Source organism: Muntiacus reevesi, chromosome 7 (genome assembly GCF_963930625.1).
Source record: "Muntiacus reevesi chromosome 7, mMunRee1.1, whole genome shotgun sequence".
Lineage (NCBI taxonomy): Eukaryota > Metazoa > Chordata > Mammalia > Artiodactyla > Cervidae > Muntiacus > Muntiacus reevesi.
In genome coordinates this window covers 88286255-88300469 of record NC_089255.1, presented here as the reverse complement: position 1 = coordinate 88300469, position 14215 = coordinate 88286255, and the positions used below count along the sequence as shown (strand labels likewise).

The 14215-nt window shown below is 39.5% G+C and overlaps 1 protein-coding gene across 5 annotated transcripts in view; it reads left to right on the top strand.

The window, feature by feature from the left end:
• Positions 1-14215, top strand: part of CEP128 (centrosomal protein 128) — a 452993-nt gene that overhangs the window by 409815 nt on the left and 28963 nt on the right. The window lies entirely within an intron of this gene.

Sequence of the window (14215 nt, the reverse complement as noted above, 5' to 3'; positions counted from 1 at the left end):
ACTGAAAGCAGGTTATATAAAAATGTGATGAGAAGGAAAAGATAACATAGAAATGAAAATCATTGTTGGACTGATCATTCTAGATGATGTTTATAAATCCAAAAAAAGGAAAAAAATCTACAGTTATCTAGTAAAGATTGCATTATTAACTTTCTAAAAATTAGAAACTTATCATATTTTCAGAAGTATTGTGTTTTGAGAAGAAAATGTAAGAGAACAAACCAGAAGTAACGGTAAAATAGAACTCATTAGAAGTGTATTTGAAATTTGGAATCAGTATTTACAAGTATTTTTGAATCATGTATTTTTCAGAATCATGAATGACTTTTATTCAGTAGTAGTCCATTGCATCCATACCTTCAAAATCAAGAGAACATGGTAACATGCTTAACATCTTACTGAAGTTTCTATAGTATTTTTTACTATCCATTTTGGTTCTCTAAATTATTTATCAAGTAGCTAATTAAAAAAAAAACTTTACCTGTGGAGTCTGAATTGTAACTGGTGATGACTAATTATTGCGAATAAGCTAAGGGTTAAGCTCAAGTACGTGGTTGTGTTCTGGGATCTGGGAACAAGATGCCATTCTGTATTCCCATCTTCCTGTTTCTTTGTTTTCTGTTTGCTTGTTTGTTTTGGTTAAAAGTGAATTTTCTGTGGTTCCCACAGTGTGCAAATTGCAGCTGACTTCAAGTGATATTACCTTAAATTTGATACACCCAGTTTCACTATCAATAGACATCTTGTTTGCATCTCCAGAACATTCCTTTAAAGCAGTGGACCCCTGTAAGTTTAAGAGGGAGAGACCCTCCATCTTTAAGTAGAGCTCCAGGGGCTTCCCTGGTGGCCCATTGGCTAAGACTCCTCTCTCCCAAAGCAGGGGTTCCATCTCATGTAATTGATGTTACTGTTACAACTTCATAATTGTAAGAAGAGTGTGTTTCAGAACTCCTGACATACCCGTATACACTTGACAGGATATGAAATCATCCCCAGATCAAATATAAATTATCTAATCTTTCACACTAGCAACTTTTAAAAGTGTCATTGCATATATGTAGTTAGTGGATGTCTGAGAAGCAATTACAACACCAAATTCAATAAATATTTACTGTGTAACTACTATGTAGATTTAAATAATAGTAAATAAGGTATAATCCCTATACTTAAATTTTTCCAATTTAATGGAAAAAGGCAGTTAATGAAAAGTCATAAATATTTTCTCTCTATTGCTCTCATTTATTTTCATTGAGGAACAAAAAGAATGTTCTTGAACTAAATCTATGTAGTGAAGTCTATTACAGTTTGATTTGTATGTAGTTGGGTTGGCCAAAAATCCATTAGGGGTTTTCTATAACATCTTATGGAAAAACCCAAACAAGCTTTTTGGCCAGCTCAATACTTAGTGAACACTGTTGGATAAAGGGAAGACCGGATATTCTTTCAAATTTCTGTATAAATAAATGTTGTGAAGTCCTGCCTAATTTCCAGATTATTGCATGTTTTCTAAGTTTTTACAACATACTTTAAATGTCCAAAGTCATGTGGTTTTGCCTACTTTGTTTTCTGGCTTTTTTTATTTATTTTTTTTTTGCTGTTTTTTTGTTTTGTTTTGTCTTGTTTTTTTAATGTGTCTAGTAAAGGTTGCAGAACTCATTCATTTTAGTTGAGTCTGTTAAAAAAGAAGCGAGGGGAAGGAGCCCAAGTTCAAAATTTCAAATTGTTTTGGCAGGACCAACTCCTTTTCATACTAACCACCAGGCCACAAAGCTTCATTGTTGTCCAGTTGAATGAATGCATGGCTTTCATTGGTAAAAAAGAAAAAAAAAACTTTCTAGCAATTGAAGTTTCAGGAAAACAATTGTTTGTGGCAATGTCAGATAAATGTGCTCATCAAATAATATTATCAGCTGTTTTATGCCCCCTGGCTTTCTGGACCATCTTAGTCAGCTCAGGTTTGAAAATTCAGAAACTAAAAGAATTTATTTAAAAATGTATACTTCTGTTCACATATACTGTCTCTCCTCTCCTGCCCTTCTTCTGTTCAGCCATTCAGGCCATACCTTCCCAGAGTGTCTCAAACATACTTAGAATTCACCTTTAACATTACTGGTTTAGGTGAGCTGTCTGCCAAAATGTATTGCTATCACTTCAAATTATTGGTACTTTAAACTAAGTGTGGCCTGGCAGTTGGGTCTCCTTAAAAGATAGTTCTGTTGAATTTTCGATAGTTTTAAAATATTCTAGATAGTCTCTGCTTCTGTCTGCTTTGGCAGGGGTTGGCCAGGGAAATGCTTTGTACAAGATCCAAAAGAGTATTTCTAAGTGTTCAGAAAAGGATTAATTATGAAAGCAGACTTTAAAAGTATAGGCAGAGTTGATCTCAGTTACTTTTGAATTAAGTCGCAAAGCCACAATGATAAAAATAAAATACTTTGCCTGATTTCTATTTAGATCTGATCTGCCTGTCACCAGAAACTCATCCATATAGGAGGATTAACTGTTCACATGCGCTTTCAACATCTAAGTGCTGTGTGGGGACTAATGGAAAATGATTAATTTGTTATGTCATTCTTTTTTAGAACACCGAGTTAGGGGAGTGGGGGACACATCTCTTTGAAAGAAAATAGCCCTTTACTTTGAGAACAGAGAAGATTAATTATGTTCACCTCACTAAGGAGCTTTTAAGTAAATTAGCCGGGACCCTACCTCAGCCAGAACAATCATCATCCCTTATCAGTGCTCCCTATCACAACCGTCTGCTCCGTGTTAAATATGGAAGAAGCAAGTGTGATTGCCTGCCTTGGCTTGTGTTGAGGCCTTGGGGTGAGGGCTTGGTAACAAGTCAGGGAAATGACTAGCTTTTCTCACAATCTGCCTGGCATTCAGGGTCATCATGGCTTCCTGAGACAAACCCTGTCAGCTCATTCAGGGGAGAGAGGTTGTTCTTGACACCCTACATTTCCTTATTAAGATCTTACTAGGTCCACAGAAGATTTTATTCTCATCTTCTCTTTAACTGTCTGGACCGTTTAACTCAACTTTAATGCCCATCATTTTTCTTCTTCTTTTAAAAATTTTGAGTGTGTAAAAATAGTCTCTGTCCTTCACAAAGTCAGATTTTAAGTTGTATTTTTAAAAAGTGTGCTATAAATACATTTCCATTTATAAGTTATGAATGAGTCTGTATTGATCTTTGTGCTGAGATTCCCCCCCCCCAATAAAACTAAAATCTGTTGTGTACAATAGCAAATGTGCAGCACCAGAAATATAGGGAAGAATATTTGTTGTTGTGCAGTTGCTAAGTCATGTACAACTCTTTGAGACCCCATGAACTGCAATACATCAGGCTTCCCTGTCCCTCACCATCTCCCAGAGTTTACTCAAACTCATGTCCATTAAGTCAGTGATGCCATCCAACCCTCTCATCCCCTTCTCCTCCCGCCTTCAATCTTTCCCAGCATCAGGGTCTTTTCCAATGAGTCAGTTCTTCGCATCAGGTGGCCAAAGTATCGGAGCTTCAGCATGAGTCCTTCCAATGAATATTCACGGTGATTTCCTTTAGGATCGACTGGTTTGATCTCCTTGCAGTCCAAGGGACTCTCCAGAGAAGAATATAAGCCTTTAAGAAATTTGCTGTCTACTGAAAAGGACAAATAAACACTCAGGAAAGAATTGGACAAGTGATAGGAGGCATGTGTGTGCATAGGAAGCGCTGAGGATAAGCACCTAACCCACACGTTAGAGGAGATGTCCACAGAATAATAACTAGTATTATCATTGTAACAATAACTAGTGTTTTTTTTAATTGAGATATAATTGCTTCACAATGTTGCATTAGTCTCCCCTGTCCCCTGAGGTGAATCAGTGTGTGCACATTTAGCCCTTCCCTTTTGGACCTTGCTCTCTCACATCCACCCCCGTCCCACCCATCTGGGTCATCGGAGAGCTCCCTGAGTGCTTACTGTTGATGCTGACACTTTGGCCAATACTTAATATCCAATACTTCAGCCACCTGATGGGAAGAGCTGACTTGTTTGAAAAGACCCTGCTGCTGGGAAAGATTGAAGGCGGGAGGAGAAGGGGACAGCAGAGGATGAGATGGTTGGATGGCATCACCAGCTCAATGGACGTGAGTTTGAGCAAACTCTGGGAGCTGGTGATGGACAGGGAGGCCTGGTGTGCTGCAGTCCATGGGGTCACAAAGAGTCGGACACGACTGAGTGACTGAACTGAACTGAGCTGACTGATGCTGAAAGCGCGGCCTCTCTGCACCAGTGCCAAATCAAATCTCAGACATGGAGTTTCGGGTGAAGTAGAAAAAGATAGCTTTATTGTTTTGCCAGGCAAAAGGGGACATAGCAGGTTCATGCCCCCCCCCACCCCCCAAATCTATGTGTCTCTGCCTGGGAGCATTTGATGAGGACTTTTATAACAGTACTTCATGGGTGGAATAGCTGACAGGATTAAGGGTGTGCAGGGAACGTCGTCGAAGCCGGAGTGTTGCTGATAGGAAATGCAGGAGACAAAGAGCTTCTCTGCCCAGGACCCCACCTCCCCATACCTCCCACCCACGGTGTCACTAGTACCTCTCCCCATGCCAAGTACTTTGCATGTGTTAATATATCTGACCCTTAAAATAGTTCTGCACTATGAGAGTTCTTATTATACCTGTTTATAGATGAAGAAACGGTTCCAGTGCACATGGGTCAGGAACTTCGTGACCAGTAGGAAGCTAAACCAGGGTTTCAACTCGGACTGCTCGAGAACCGTGCTTTTAGCTGCCATGCTAGAGAAGGTGACCAGGCCAAGTCTGGCAGGAGAATCCGTGACCTGACTGCAGCAGTGTGTAGAGAATATTCCAGACAGATCTGAGCCTTCCTTTTGTCAACTGGAAAAAGCAAAAACAGAGCACACAACCCCAAAGTTGAGAATTATGTTTTCTTTGGTGATCTTACTGAGGACTATATAACCGGAATATAGGCCCCTCAGCTCTGAGGAAGCCAGGATATTGACATATAGAAGTTTTTGTTGAAAAAAAATGTAAGTCGAACATCAAAAGATTGCTACTAATCTCACACACACACCCACATACACACACACCCACCCACCCAGACATCTCAAGTTAATTATTTTAGTGATTTTCTATGTATGGGAAGAGGCATGAGTGTGGGTTCATTAAAGTTATTCCTTAGACATGTGTCTTAGCTATCTAGGGCCAGTATCCTGTTTAATCTTCATTCTGAATTCCCGTCAGGGCACTCCATTGGAGCTGGTTGCAGTGGCTGAAGGCAGGTGGCACTTGTTATTTACCAGAATGGCAGGTGACATTTTTTGTCTACAATGTGCAAAGTCATGATCACACAGAAACTTTGACAGATGGAAAAATATAGGATAACATTTATGGTAATAGAACCCGAAGCTAATTAGCAGATTGAGATGAGGGAAAAACTAAAATCTTTTTTCTGTTTTAATTTTTTTTTTTTTTTTTTGTTACGACAGTTACAAAATGAAAAAAGAAAAAAAGCAAGTTCTTGCCTGCTTTTGGTAGTATCTATTCTCGAAATACAAAATAACAAATATGTGGAATGATAATTTGATGGGGCAAACATAAGTACACAAAGATATCTTTCTTCCTGTTTTCCTCATGCAGTCATTACCTTTGCTTTCTGCCACAGAGGAATGAAGGTTTTTCCACCCCTGATTCCTAGGGAAACAGTAATCCCTATATGGTTTTCTCCTTATTTTACTTTCTCTTTATATAAAACCATTCTTCACACTCTTTCCAACCGTTTAAGCTCCCCACCTACAATGGGAAGAAGGGAAAGCAATAGCAGACTAAATCTAGAGCTAGAAAAGTTCTTAGAGATTGTTAGATCCCACTTTCCCATTTTCTTGATTTGGAAACTGAGGCCCACGGGTTAAACGATTTTCCCAGGTTCATACAACCGATCGTGGAAAACCTGAGATAGAACTTTGTATCTCCTCATTGCTCATCAGTGATCTTTTCCACTGTGCCTGGCTGTCCTCAAGGAGAAGGCTACTGCAGATAAAAATATTCTAGTTAACTAAATAACCTAGCATTATAACAGAAACCATTTTGTGAACCTAGGACATCTTCAGAAGTTTATGGTCAGAGCGCATGATAAGAGTGGTTGGGGTAAATCGAGAGCCTTTGGTATGGCCTTCTGGGGATTCAGTACATTCTCCCAGTAAATTTCTCGGGAAGCTCCACCCACATTGCACCCCTGAGGGGGGTCTGAGAGTGTCCACTGCTCAGCAGGTCCATGACCTGGGGAGTGAGGTGCCTCACCCCCTTCTCACAATGCTCCCAGACTCCACCTGTTCTTCCCTTGCTCAGGGCCGAGGGGCCTGCAGCCTGCAGACAGCATCAGAGGTTCCGTTTGGAGCATGTTACCCCCTCTGCTTGGAGAAAGAAATGGCAACCCACTCCAGCATTCTTGCCTGGAGAATCCCATGGACAGAAGAGCCTGGAGGGCTACAGTCCATGGGGTCGCAAAGAGTCAGACACGGCTGAGTAACTAACACACACACCCCTCTGCTCAAAACCCTCAGAAGACCTTCTGTCTCATTCAGGATTAAATGGAAAGACTTCACTGTGGCCTCGTAGACTCTAAGATCTTGCCACAGGCTTGTTTGGCCTCATTTTAGACTGTCACTCAGGTCACCTATAGAACAGGGTCCCCTATAGACTAGCCTTTAGTAAATGTTTGCAGCTGGAATAGATAGATATAACCCTTCCCTTCATTGCATAAGAGGCATTAATCCCTTCAAATACAAATGCCTTCTGAATACCTTTCTGTGGAAACTCTGGGTGAGTTACTGGGGGAACAGTGGGGAACAATGACGAGGCATCCTCCACCTGTGATGCTAACTGCCCAGTGTCGATACAAACCTTGCTTAGACAACCACACAAGCAGGTGTAGCGTTAGTACTCAGAGGGGTGCTGCAAAGGAAAGGCTCACGACGCACCGGAGAGCTTGTTTGACCGAATCAGTGAAGGCATGGGCACCTTCCCTGAGCAGGGGATGAGAGATAATACAAGTTAACCTGTTCACTTAAGATTTATACTCTTCAGTACTAAATAATGTAAATTTTACATTAAATATATTCAAGTGGAGTTAATGATATGCATGCTGAAGGCTTTAGGGTAAGGGTAATCATGTGCACAATTTACTTCATAATGTGTGCAAAACATAAATTGGGTTAAAGGATAGGCATTGGGAAGGATAGATGGATTAATATGTGATAAGGCAAATATAACAGAGTATTAATAGTAGAATCTAGGTGATCGGTATTTTGGTGATCTCTGTAAATTTCTTTCGGATTTCCTATATGCTTGAAAATGCTCATATTGTTGGGGGGAAAACTATTAACCAGATAAGGAGACCGAAGGGAACATTCCCCCACCCCGGCGAGGGCACAGTATCTACAAATGTCACTTATGTGCCACTACACTTCCATTACTTTTATGTTTTGGATGATGTCTGTAGAACAGTAAATGTCTTTCTAAATATTGGATGTAGTTTTAATTAATTAAATTTGCCTTGTTTCTGCTTTGTACTCTGTTGACTGATTTTTATTAGCTGTAATAGTAGATTGTCACCGACCTCGTTTTCTCCATTTGAGAATGCTGCAGCTGACAGTACTTCACAGAATCACTTTTTTTTGTTTGTTTAATACTGGCTATTTAGAAAGTCCTTGACAGTTTTCAATGCATTGTCACATTCACGCTTCCTCAGTAATCACAGTTACCCTCTGAGTGTGGGATAATAGAGACCATCATTGTGTATGATGCAAATAAGAGATTGAAGCTTAGAAGGGAAGGGGAGGAATTCTCTGGTGGTCCGATGGTTAGGGCTCCAAGCTTTAGTGAAACCCCCAATGATGTGGGTTTGATCCCTGGTGGGGGAACTAAGATTCCCAAGGTGCACGGTGTGGCAAAAAAAAAAAAAAAATCAACTAAAAAATAAGAGTGGGGGAAAGTGATACTCCCCAGACCACAAAATACAGGTAATGTTGTTGGAACTGTGCCGCTTCACAAATAAGGCAGACTGACTTCTGATTCAGCATCCCTTCCACCTCACCACTGTTCCCCATGGGTGTCTAATTTTGAAATATCTGTTAAAGTGAAGCCGAGTCTGGCCTCTGTACCCAGGCACCAAATTAAATCTTAGACACACAGTTTTGGGTGAAGTAGAAAAGAAGAGCTTTATTGCTTTGCCCGGCACAGAAAAGTCACAGTGGGCTAATGTCCTCAAAGCTGTGTGTCCCAACTTGGAGGTATAGTGAGAAGTTTTACAGTAATGGTGCAAAGAGGACATGGTCAGCTCATGGACATTCTTCTGATTGGTTGGTGGTGAGGTAGGTGGGAGTCAGCATCATCAACCTGGTTCCCAGTGGTCTGGGCAGCAGACCGCCTCGTGGGGAGTTCAGTATCTGCAAAGTAGCTCCATTGTTACGTATCCCTTGTGAGGGAAACTGAACTTGGCCCAAGGCTGCCCTGTTGTTTTGGGTTTTGTTTTTGTTTTTTTTACTCCATGTCTTAGCATCCCCTTCCTTCCCTAATTAGCAACTGTTTGAACCTGCTCCTTAGAACTCTGAGAAGGTCATAGTAGTTTAGTAGTTTAAGTTGCTAAGTCGTGTCCAACTCTTGCGACCTGATGGACTGTAGCCCGCCAGGCTCCTCTGTCCTTGGGATTTTCCAGGCAAAAATTCCAGAGTGGGTTTGGTATTTCTTTCTCCAGGGGATCTTCCAGACTCAGGAATTGAACCCAGGTCTCCTGCATCGCAAGAGGTCCCTGCATTGCAGACGGATTCTTTACTGACCGAGCTACAAGGGAAACCTCATAGAGGCTGAATAAAGCCTATCTTCTGTAATCAAGAAATGGGGTGACTCCAAGACTTTCAGGAGTCCCACAGGGTCCTGCTTGGTGTCAAAAGTACACAATCTAGAAATAAAGGACTCCTCTGATATTCCAAGGAATCCACACAACTTTGAGCACTGGGGCTCTTTGAGGGACGTATATCTGCAAAATGACTTTACCAGCCTATTTTCTGCTACTTTTTCTCTTGGCTGCAACAAATGTCCTACAGTTTGGATGAAGAGGACCCTGTGAAGCGTATACAGCTGTGCTGGGTTGAGTCCCCGCAAGTGAAAAAGGCAGACGGTCTCTTCTCTTCCTGATCTCAGTCTTTCTCCCCTTCCAACTTGTTTCCTCAGGTCCTGTTACCATCTTTCAGCCATTTGTCAAGAAAAGTTTTGCAGTGGATCTCTTTCCAAATGAAACTGAATTGCATTTTTGAACCCCAATAAACTGCTTCATAACCTCTTTTACTTAATATCTGTATAGTGCCAGAAGTGCACACACAGTGTTAAAGTAAAAATATAGATACTATATCCTTTATCATCTGAACTTCAAAACCTATTGTGTTTTCAATAGCCGTATAAGAAAATGGTGGTTGTTTTATGTTAATAAGAAAATAGACGCATAGAGTTTTACAAAGAAAAGTGTATTTGCTAAAATATACCTATTAAATCTGTTTTGTAAGCTTTGTCTGCGGGAGACAGGAATCTTAAGAATTGCAGTGAAGCTCCTTTCTAGTTCCTAATAACTGCTACTTATGTTGTCACACTGTATTATCCTGAATTACGCTGAAGTCTGAAGCAGAGGAATGCCTAAAGAAAAATATTCTGTGCACCAGTACGAATTGTTGAGCTCCATAGCAGTTTGGTATGTGTTGAAGGTTTTGGAATAGTACAATTGCCAGCTGATTCATGGCCCTTTCCAACAGATATCTAAACATGCCTATAAGTGCAAAAGCCGGAAGACCTAACAGACAGGATTTCTGAATTTCACTGTTGTTTCTATCACTGGATCTTACCCTTGGTCTAGAGAAAATAAATGAAACAGCAGACTTTTGCTTCTAGGTTTTTAATGTAGAGGCCAGGATTCAGTAGGTTGATTAGAACATGGTAACTCTGCCTTTGTCTTCAGGAGGCCAACATTTATTAAAACATCTCTTGTGGGCAGCTTGTGTGTTATACTAGTGTTAAATGTTACGAAAAAGAAAAGGAAATGTTAGTATCATAAAACTCAATCTCATACCTAATGTTCTTTAATCAACAGAAAGAATGTCCTGACCCCTGTGTGTGTATGTATTGGATGCATGGTCTTAAGCACAGACGCTTCAGAACTGGCAAAATGAAATTCTTCCTGGGTTCAAGTTTGCCAGGGACATATCTTCAAAATTCTAGCTGCTAAGAGTTGATGGCTAGCAAGGGATTAGGAATTTACATAAAGCACGTACTGTTACAGCTTCGGGTTGCTCTCCTTTTCTATTGGTGATTTACCGTGAGAATAGACTACTTGGGTTTACATACCAATTTTGCCACCATGTGAGTGACTGTAGGGTTATTTACACTTTGCTCCTCGGTTGCCTCATCTGCAAAATGGGGATAACATTAGTATCTACATTATATAATGGTATGAGGATTAAGAACTGTATTCAAAATTGAATTACATTTGTATAGTTAAGTCATAGAATTAGGTATAATTGATCATTTGCTTCCTAGGCCAGTGGAAGTCCAGTTTCTTAAGCCTCTGAGATAAAACACATACTATACTCCTTGTGTTGTATTGATCTTTACGAAATGGAGTCTTAGTTGTGAATTTCTATTTGTTTTCAAATTTGATATGAAATTTAGTATCTTGTAACATTTGCAAAAGAGAAATAATCTTTAAACCCCTCTGTGAATGTCTGATTTAGTTTTTCTGGGAAATTGGTTTCAGGAAATTAAAGACAGGTTCAGCACCTGTCACTTGCTAGTGCCATTATTAAAACTTGAGAAGTTGTTTCCTTAATCCTACCGGAGAAGACTTATCTGTGCCCTTTAAAGCATTCAACTATGTAAGGCAGAAATAATTAACCAACTTAAAAGATAAAAAGTTTCCCTGACTCTCCATGAGGTGTTTTTCCCTAAGAGCGAGCATGCTATATGTCCTCATGGTATCTCTAAAATCCAACAAACCCTGTTTAGACTTCCCATCTGCTATCTCTTCTTGTCTCTCTAAAACAGCTAGATTTTGGGGGAAAGTAAACTTGAAATGCCATGTAATGTGACAAGACCCTAATCACAGCACCCCAGCCAACCTCACATTAAAAAACAAAACAAAAAATAAAGTTCGGACGTGAATGTGCGTACTCTTAAGTCTATATTTGAAAGTGGTAGGTTTAAGCACACTTACATGCCTAGAGAGAGAAGGACAGAAAATAAAAGTACTCCCCCAGTGCCACTGAGTCATAAAATTATGAGACCTGAGATGTCTGCAGACCTGGTCTCATTATCCTCATTACTTCATATCTTATTGTTGCAGATGCCTTAAAAATCTCAGCATCTGTACATGTAATGTCCTTAAAATAAATGCAGATAGCTTTTTTCTTTGTTTAATTCTTATATCTTTTGCATATGCATATTCTCCCTTCAGTAAATTAAAAGTTCCTGCAGAACAGAAAGTGTGCTGTCTACATCTTACGAATTTTTCTGTTACCTAGTAATACATTTGGCGTTAATCAATTTACTAGAATATAAGGATAGAGAGAAAGACATGTGTGCCAGAAAATATTTCTGATATTGAACGAGATATTGCAAAACAACCCATAAATGGAATATAAAATAATCACAACTGAAAAAGATGAAGAGAAAGTATGAAGATGTTAACTGAGACACAGGAGGTTGGGGAGGGAAGTAGAAAAATAACTGTACGTAAGAAGGAGCCAAGCAATTTTTTTTAAGATTGAAGGTTTACTCAAAAAAAGTCACCATTTGAATAAGTACCCCCAAACATAATCAAATAGTCAAAATAAACTAGTATGTGTAAATGTGCAACAAAAAAAACCTTCTTCATGCATCACTTGGTTGATTGAAAATTCTAAGCAAAAATATTTATATAACCTACTGGTTTTACAGTAGGGAAAAGATTATTTGCTTATTTTAAAATCACAGTGAGTTGAATATATTAATATTTAACCGAAGTTTAGAGGGTCACTTTTAAATGAGAAAAATTATGAGATGAAAAAATGAAAATGAAGTTTTTAAACAAGTTGTACTGAAGCTATTGTTTATGAAGAAGAGTTTATCCAGTGCATAAAATTCTGCTTTAAAATCACCATGACGTTGATTTGTATTTTACTATTCGAGGACCAATATAATTCTTGAGGAAAGCTATAATTTTACTCTTTAAATGAATGTAGCATATATGGTGGCTAAAACTCTAGTTCTCCTAAATCTATACATGAGGGACTATGCTAAGAAACGTCATTTTTTTAATTGAAGTATAGTTCATTAGCAATGCTGTGTTAATTTCTTCTGCACAACATGCTATGACTCAGCTATAAATGTATATGTAGTCTTTTTTATATTTTTTCTATTATGATTTATCGCAGGATATTGAAGATATCCTGTGCTGTCCAGTAGGACCTTGTTGTTTATGAATTCTGCATATAATAGTTTGCGTCTACTAACTTCAGGCTTACAGTCCATCCCTTCCCACACCCCTCCCCTGGCAAGCACAAGTCTGTTCTCTATTGTCTGTGAGTCTAAGAAACATCGTTTTGATGAATCTGTCCTACACATGAAAACATTAAATGAAGCCATTTAAAATGCATGGCAGTTTAAATTGAGCACATGCTGCAAAAAGACTAACAATAGTACAAGTTAAGGGGGAGGAACGAAATACTTAAGTCCTTTAAGTGGAACTTGGAAAAGAAGTTTAAGTAGAACTTGAAAAGTTATGAAAGTGACAAAACAGCATTTACAACTTAAGAATTTCAAAAAAGCGGAAGTAAGGATGTGTCCACTCTTCTCTCAAAAATCACATTAGAGAAATGCAAATATGAAGAAATAGAAACAGTGGTTTACACATTGAAAACTAGAAGACATCTACAACTCCAAGTCAAAGAAGATCGGGCCAAATGATTCATAACAATAAAGAGGGTAAAATGCCTTAGCATGCCTGTCAAGGGGAGCGCTTTGGAAGGCGAATTTTATTCAGCCTGTAAAATTTCAGAAAGATTTTTGAGCTGGTGGTACTTTTTTATTGCAGAAGGAAAAAGTGGAAATAAGGACATTGGAAATGTCTTCAAGGAAGAGTTAGAACCTCCAAACTGTCTGCATCTGTACCTCTCCACACACCTTGCGGGAAGCCATAAGGTTATACTCTGGAGAAGCTCTGAACCAGAAGTGAAGGCAGGGAACAGCATCAGTGTGAGACAGGGACACGAAGAGGAAGTAAAAGAGAACCCCAGTTCCTAACCCTGTCTAGTTCCCAAAAGAAATGAACTCCCCCTGAGAAAAAAGCCCTCATGTGTGTATAATATGGAGCCTCCTCCCAGTTTAAACAAACAAAAAAGCCATCTGACCACCTGATTAGCCCACAGTTTGATTAGATAAGTCTCAGGTATTTTTGCAGTAAATTCTGTGCTATGCATTGGTAACTAACAAACCATGAACTCTTACAGCTTAACACTCTGTCAGTTGCTTTTTCATTCCCATTGCGTTCCAATGCAGTGAGCGGCTCTCTGGCTTGTAGTTCTGCCCCCCGGAACACGTGGTCTCCCGGGGCCTCATGGCAGGATCTAGGGCGGAAGAGGGAGCATACAGTCTCAACTCTCTCGGTCCAGAAGGGACACTTGTCACCTCCATTCACAGTCTGGTGCAGATCCATTCATGTGGGAGACGTGGAGAAACACTCGGAACATTGGGTGGTCACTAACTTCTCAACAGCTCGTGAGAAATCTGTATGCAGGGTCTTGCAGGCCCCTTCCTTCCCATGCCGCAGCCGTGGGGTTTGCTTTTAATTTCGCTGAATATTTGCAATTCGTTTCGAATGTAAAAGCTATCTATGTGCCTGCCCTGTGATAGGAGTTAGAATACAGAGGTGTGTATGGTACAGTCTCTGGTCTCAAGGTTATTCTACATTTGACCTCTTAATTCAATATTGGCTTTGAAATAAGTTTCAGGTCATTCCCTGTTAGTGCTTATATTGGTATGTATAAATCAGTGACTAGCTAATCAAAGACTGTAAAAGTTATTGATTTGTAATCAACAGGACCTTTTGTCCCTGTTGCAAAATATTTAATTTTGGATATTTCTTCCAAGTCTTTTGAGAACTGCACTTTTCCTTTTTAACTC